At 45.1% G+C, this 7,684-nt stretch overlaps 1 long non-coding RNA gene across 1 annotated transcript; it reads right to left on the bottom strand.

The window, feature by feature from the left end:
- Positions 1–4,778: 4,778 nt before the first annotated feature.
- Positions 4,779–7,378, bottom strand: LOC128411452 (uncharacterized). Its single transcript, XR_008329816.1, has 2 exons — positions 6,666–7,378; positions 4,779–6,625 (listed from the first exon to the last, which is right to left on the bottom strand). It is a non-coding gene; the product is annotated as an uncharacterized LOC128411452 (long non-coding RNA).
- Between the last annotated feature and the right edge of the window lie 306 nt (positions 7,379–7,684).

Below are 7,684 nucleotides of genomic sequence, written 5' to 3'. Positions count from 1 at the left end.
AAATGTGATTCTATGCATTTGGGTAGCTGCGTAAAATTGCCATGGCACATCTTTCTCTCCAGGCATCTGATGTAGTGGCCTCTATGCTGTGAAAACCGACGCTGCAGTTAGTCTATTAGCCTTTGAGTCTGTTGGTTTCAATCCAGGGAAATGTATTTTTGGACAACTGGGTGTCTGCAAGTCAACCTAAATCCCAGCAGCACTGGGTTGAGTTGGAGCTAAAGCCTTGGTTCTGATTCCACTCCTTTGTGAGTAAATCCCCATCGTGAGCCTTAAAAGCGAGTCCAATTCAGTGTTCAGTTATGTAAGCATAAGACTGCAACCAAAATAGGAAAATGTATTTGCATACCATTTATACATCCCTTTAAAGGTACCGTAAGATGTTGCACTGATGATGAAAATTTGTCCTGGAGAAAAACCAATTCTTTATTCTGTTCTTTGGAGGGAAGGAGAACGCCCCTCCCACTTCATCACCAAGCAGAAAATGAAAATAAAAACAGAAAGCTGGTTGCCGTGTGGTCAGCCAGGGGGCCGCCCCCAACCCCCCACCTCCCCCAAATAATTTTTCCTGATGTCTGATATTTCTGCTCTGCTATAATGTGATTTAAATTGTTGGGTGACTGTTCTGTGATGGATGGGGTCTTAATTGCTTCTTAATAGGTTTGAAATGCATTGTGATACATTTGAGGAGAAGGGAGGGAAGAAGGAGCAAGGACTTTGCAGAAAGGGTGGGCTTTGGGAATATTTATGTGCACAGTCAATACAAAGGAAACATTATTTATATGTGTGTACACATGCACACACATTATACAGTGCTATTTTCCAGAAAAAGACGTGCCGGAACTCACCATGAATGCCTTCACCTGAGAAATGCCGGAACAGAGTTCCTGTAAAAAACCCCCAGTGTGGAGATGAAATAGGCAGCACAGTCTGTGATAGGCTGCCATGCTCTGAGTGTTGTGGACTCCCAACCTTACTATATGCTTGTGAAACATGGACCACTTATAAACGCCATCTCCAACTCCTCGAAAGATTTCATCAACAGTGTCTCCGAAAAATTTTACACATCACTTGGGAAGACAAGCGAACTAATATCAGTGTACTGAAAGAAGCAAAGATCACCCATGATGAAGCAATGATTCTTCAACATCAACTTCGTTGGACTGGTCATGTTGTGCGGTTGCCTGATGATCATCTCCCAAAGCAACTACTCTATTCCTAACTTAAAAATGGAAAGTGCAATGCTGGTGGTCAACGAAAGAGGTTTAAAGATTGTCTCAAGGCAAATCTAAAAAAATGTAGTATAAACACTGACAACTGGGAAACACTGGCCTGCGAGCGGTAAAAATGGAGAACAGCCTTTACCAAAGGTGTCATGGGCTTCGAAGATGCTCAAACTCAGGACGCAAGGGAGAAACGTGCTAAGAGGAAGATACGCTTGGCAAATCCACACCGTGATCAACTCCCACCCGGAAACCAATGTCCCCACTGTGGAAGGACGTGTGGATCCAGAATTGGCCTCCACAGTCACTTATGGACTCACTATTAAGACCGTGTTTATGGAAGACAATGTTACTCAGCTACGAGTGATCGCCAAAGAAGAAGAAGTTGTGGACTACAACTCCCATCAGCCATAGGGAGTTTACCATGCTGCTTAGTATTGATGAGAGGTACACTCCAAAATGTCTGCAGGGCACCAGGTTCCTGAAGGCTGGCTTAGGACACAAGCAATGAACTGGCTCAAATCTCACCTCCACCAAGAATTCTTCAGGTGGTGCTAAGACACAGTTTGTTTTCAGGTCTTTGTATCACCTCCCACTGTCTGCGAACTCCAGTATAGGTGAAGAGTTTTTGTTTTGCTTTTAATTCTCCCATAAAATGTGATCTCCATTGTTTAAAAACCAAAACCACGCCTTACGTGCTACAATGTTTGTTTTTTGCCGCCTGGTTTGATTCTCCAATAAAATTCGCAGCTGGGAGCAACTATTTAAAACGTCCAAAAAATAATTGAAACCAACGCTAAGCTAAAGACTGATTCAATCACACGTCATCGTTCTACATTCCTGGGTAGGCTTGCCTAACCAAAAATGTTTTTAGCTGGTGCCGAAAAGAGTTCAGTGAAGGCGCCAGCTTGGTGTCAATTGGCGGGGAGTTCCAAAGTGCATGTGCTGCCACACTAAAATATTAATATACACATGCCTGGAAGATGTGATCATGGCCACTAACCTGCAAGGCTTTAAAAGGTGATTAGACAAATTCCTGGAGGAGAACTCTCTCAGTGGCTTTCAGCCATCTTGAGAGGCAGTCTAGCTCTGACTATCAGGTACAGTGGTACCTCGGGTTAAGTAATTAATTCGTTCCAGAGGTCTGTTCTTAACCTGAAACTGTTCTTAACCTGAAGCACCACTTTAGCTAATGGGGCCTCCCGCTGCTGCCGCGCCGCCAGAGCACAATTTCTGTTCTCATCCTGAAGCAAAGTTCTTAACCTGAAGCACTATTTCTGTGTTAGCGGAGTCTGTAACCTGAAACGTATGTAACCCGAGGTACCACTGTACTGGGGTGCAAGGAGAAGCGGGAGGTTACCACTTTCATGGCCTGCCTGTGGCACTCACAGGCACACAGGAAACTGCCTTATGCACCATTGGTCCATCTAACTCAGGCTGTCAACACTGACTGGCAGCAGCTCTGCAGGGTTTTGGATGCTGGCCTGGAGACGCCAGGGTTTGAACCCAGGACATGCATAGCAAATGCTCTGGCAGGCCACAGCGGTCTGGTCCAAAAGGGCTCTTCCGACATCTTTATGACCATCACATCCAGGCAGCACATGAATGGCTGTCTGCTACAGCTGTTAAGCAATGCATGTGACGTTGCCAGGCCACCAACTCCAGTTGTGCTATGTCTGACTGGCAGCTCTCCAAGATCTTCTGCAGTCTTCTTCAACCTGGAGCCAAGCGTTGGCTGGGATTGGAACCGTCAGGGATGCTTTAGCTGAGATTCCTGCATTGCAAGGGGGTTGGACAATTCTGTGATTCTAACATCTGTAGCACACCAAGCTGGGAATGGCATACCCTCCAACATTTCTCTAATGAAAATAGGGGTGTCCTATTCCATAATAAATTTATTATTTATACCCCGCCCATCTGACTGGCTTGCCCCAGGCAATCTGGGCAGCTTCCAACATATATAAAAACACAATAAAACTATACAGGGCTGCCTTCAGATGTCTTCTGAAGATTGTGTAGTTATTTATTTCCTTATTGGCTCAGGTGTTGCATAACTCCATACCCTACGGCATTTCTCTGATGAAAATAGAGACGTCCTAAGGAAAAGCGGGACGTTCCGGGATGAAATCAGAAGCCAGGATGGCTTCTGTAAATCTGTCCCTGGAAAACAGGGAGATTTGTGGGGTCTGGGAAGGCTGGTTTTGTCTTAGGCAAAAATCTTCTCACAAATCTTTGTTTTAATTTTTCAGAAAAGATTTTATTGAATAAATCAAGCAAATCATACAACAGAAAGACTAGAAGTTCAAAACAGCTGTGCAGTTTATCCAAGAGAGACTTAATATTGGATTGGTAAAGCACTCAAGACCTTCAGGAAACCCAATTTCATGCTGTGCAGAGGGAGTCCTCTGTGTGTCTGCATAGAAGATAAAATCCCCACCAAGCAGCACAGAATTTTTCAGGGCCCTCTAAGCTTCTGGCAACACGAAATTTATGAGTTTTGGTTTTTTAGCTCACGCTAAACTCTACATATTTTCATACCGAAAGCGAAAGTTGCAAATCCTGCAAGGTTTTTCATTGGGGGGCAATTTAGCTTCTGGCTAGAGTTCATGGGAGCTGAAGCTTTTCAATTTATCACCCCACAGATTTAGTAAACATAGCTGCGCTAAAGGTGGACTGGGATGTTTTGAGTATTTTGCTCAAACGCTGGTCCAGAATTTGGGCAGATCTTCTTACGAATCTGAGATCCTTTTATAACTGGGGAGGTGGGGATCGAGCCCACAAACTTGGGCACGCAGTCCTCTGCCATTGACTTACAGGCCTTCCCAGAGGCAGGAATAACCGAAGCCATAAATGAGATGGAGAGGTTCATTCCTATGGGAGTTTCCTGAATGCTTTTCATCCCAAATACATAACAAAACCTAAATGCAAATTTATCCAGTGCTCCTTTGCCTCTTCCCTTCTTCCTCTCACCTCTTCCTGGCTTATCCTGCGATCCTAACCCCACTTACCTGGAAGTAAGCCCCACTGGATTCAATTGGACTTACGAGGGCGTAGGCATGGTTAAGATTGTGCCGCTAGCTGCCTCTTCCATGGCTGGATTTCTGGGGCGAGGTAGAAATATCTGTTGCTAGACAGAGAGATGTGCACATCAATCACCACCATCATCTTAGGCAGGCTTCCTCAACCTCGGCCCTCCAGATGTTTTGAGACTACAATTCCCATCATCCCTGACCGCCGGTCCTGCTAGCTAGGGATCATGGGAGTTGTAGGCCAAAAACATCTGGAGGGCTGAGGTTGAGGAAGCCTGATCTTAGCAGTAATGGGAGGGGGAAATCTGGGGCCATAGTTTGCACTTCCGCGGGGCAAATACACAAGCAAAAACAATTAATACATATTCCTGTTAGAGACAAGAGCCAGAAATGGTGAAAAGGATTGTCATACGTTCATTGGGCCAGTTTCCCAAACCCCAATACATTAACAGTGGGACAATCAGGGGAGGCAAGCCATTTTCAATGGCTAGAACATGCAGGAACAATAAGACACGGGGAAATGTGATTTCTTCCTTTTTTATTATTTGTTAAAACTGTAAACAAAATAATGGAGGGCTCTTCCTCTCCATCTGCAAAAGGTACTGAGAAAATATCCCTATGAGATCTCTGGATCCAGTTCAATGAGACGCATATTTCAAGCCCCACAAGAAATCATGGTTCCCATTTTGTTTTAGCCTCCCCCGCTCCCCTGAAGACCTCACAGTGTGGGTGAAAGGAAGAATGCATGATGAGATGAGCATTTAGCCATGTGCCTTCAGCTCTGGAGCCAAGCTCTGCCACCTCCACCTTCCTCCTTGGGTGATTCAGATCTTGCAAGATCCTCTAATCAGGTGCAAGGAGGTTTTCCTGGGGAGATCTGGAATGGGTTCTGACTTGGTCCCCCTATCTGCCGCACACTCAATTAACTCCTGAGAGCCACCTTTTGGCCATCCCTGAAGATATTTAGCAAACACGGCAAAACAAACACGAATCATTTGAGTTGTGAATTTAGACTCTCCATGATCTGAGTTTGGGTTGCTGGGGTTTTCTTTGCATTAATGGCTCTGATCTTTACTTTATTGTGCCTTTTATTTTAGATTCTGCTTGTTGGTGAAAACTTGGGTGGTTTTTGGTTTCTAAACCCTTTCTTTCCTCTCCCCTCTCTGCTGTTTTGGTAGCCCTTTTGGGCAGAGACCTACATTTGTTTATTCTTCTGCAAAGTGCCATAGACACGAATTCCGCTAAATTACTAAGACTGATGCCAGCCATGTCAAAATCTTGAGGGTATGCATTGCATAGAAATAAATAAGCAGATGTCAATAGGCTTTTGAAGGGGGGTGTCAAATTGAGTCACCCCACTTTGCACCCCTTTTAGACTTGGATAACTCGCAGCTCAGTCCCTAAGTATGTTTGCTTGGAACTGAGTCTCATTGAGCTGAATGCAGTGCTTTTTTCTGGTGAATTTTGTGAATCGAAGTTTGGCCTCATTGAGGGACAGTATTTCAATATGAGTAGGAAAATGAAAATAACCCTAAACATTTTAATAAGGAAAAAAAGCACTGGCTGAATGGGACTTCTTCTAAGATCAAAAAAGCACGCCTAGGACTGCAACCTTACTCAGAGACCCAAGAGTCCTTTCTGTCTCTGCAAGGTGACCTTAAAAAGAATTGCTTTTCCCCCTTTAAAATAATTCCTATGGGACAGAGGCAAGAGAACAGTGAATTATGAGGCCACCAAATATATTGCCATTTTTATGGGTGGCTTGCTGTGGATCCTCGTTCGTTGATGCTGAGGTTAATGGGTTTTGGGGAAATGGTTTGGGTTTTTGTTCAGCAAGCTGCCTGGGAAGCCCTCTGAGCAGAATAGCCAGGATAAATTTCCCCATGAATGAAGAACGGGGGGAGGAGAAAAAAATATCTCTCCCCTGCCCCAGATTTGTGGTGCAGTCCCCAAACCACTTAAACCGCTTTATATGAATAGTACAATAAACAAAGTCGTTCTCTTTTTGCTGCCTTGATCAAGTAACGACTGGAGCCTGCGCTATTTCAGATAGAAGTGGAATCCTCTCGCAGCTTTAGCGAAGGACGAACAAATCTGGGGGAAATGAATGAACTGCGTTGAAATGAATGGGGTTGACTTTAGGATCAAGGGTCCTAAGATGCAACACACCAGCCTATGTTCAGGAGTGCTGCTTACGCACTGAATTAATGTGGGGGCTTTTCACATCATAGCTTGACCCTGAATATATTTTCTTGGGGTGACAGTGGGATGCAGGGTCCATCCTTGCACCCGTCCAACAGGCTGCGGGTTTTTGCCCCTTCCTGCGCTGGACGCCGACTTTGGCCTAGATGCCCATTCAAATGAGCCACTCGGCTCGCAAGCGGACAGGTGTCATCTTAATAGTATCTGTCACTCAGTGGGATCTTTGGGAAGCAACTTAGCGGGACAGCATCTTCCATGCACCCAGAAGGCCCCAATGGCATCTTCAGGTAGGGTGGGGAAACTCTGGGGAGCTGCTGCCAGCCAGTGTCAACAGCACTGAGCGAGATGAACCACTGGTCTCAGCTTCCCGTGTTCCAGGATCCCTGTTTTCGTAAGCAGAAGTGGCCCGTTCCGATCTACGCCTAACTGAGAAGCGGTGGCAGCTGCAAGGCATGCAATGTCTGCTCTAAAGTTCAGTGCATTTAGAGGTTCCAAAAGAGATGGTCAAGTTGTTTGTGTGTGCTTCTATCGCAGCTAGAATCCTGTATCTGCAGAAATGGAAAAACGAAGGCGTCCCAACGAAAGAATAATGGGTTTTAAAGGTCAACGACTACACAGAGATGCCGAGGTGGGCAGCAGAAATAAGAGATAAAGACAGAGGAGAACTTTGTCGAAGACTGGAGGTCCTTTGGGGGCTATTGGGAGGAAAAAAACTATAGCCAAATAAAACTGCAAGCAGGAGTTGAATAATAGGGAAGGGGAAAGAGAATAAATAAATGATAACATGAGTTATAATACAATAGAAAATAAATGGCAGTTATGGCAGCAGATACAGCAATGGGAACATCACCGATTCAAGGAAAGGAAGTCAACATGTAATAAGTTATTCTGTTGAAAGCGAAAAGAATAATGTCACATTTTGTAAATAAAGTTTGTTGCATTTAATGCATGGGCAAACTCCCCATGCATAAATGCAGCCTGAATTGCAGCCACGAGCCACAATGCATTTGCCCACAGAGCTGCTCCTGATGTGCATTAATGTTCCAACTCACTTGCTTCCTCTAGGGTCAGGTGACTGGGGGCTGGATGACTTGCAGGAGACGGCGGAGGAGTGCAGTTCAGCGGCTCAGAGCACATGCTTCAGATGCAGAAGGTACCTAACCTTGGGTTCAAGCCGCCTGCATCTCCAAATCCAAAGGTTCGGTGGGAATTGACTTCTTTCTGCCTGAG

The sequence above is a fragment of the Podarcis raffonei genome, chromosome 3 (genome assembly GCF_027172205.1).
Source record: "Podarcis raffonei isolate rPodRaf1 chromosome 3, rPodRaf1.pri, whole genome shotgun sequence".
Lineage (NCBI taxonomy): Eukaryota > Metazoa > Chordata > Lepidosauria > Squamata > Lacertidae > Podarcis > Podarcis raffonei.
The sequence above is the reverse complement of the archived record's forward strand: the minus strand, read 5'-3'. Positions and strand labels throughout refer to the sequence as shown.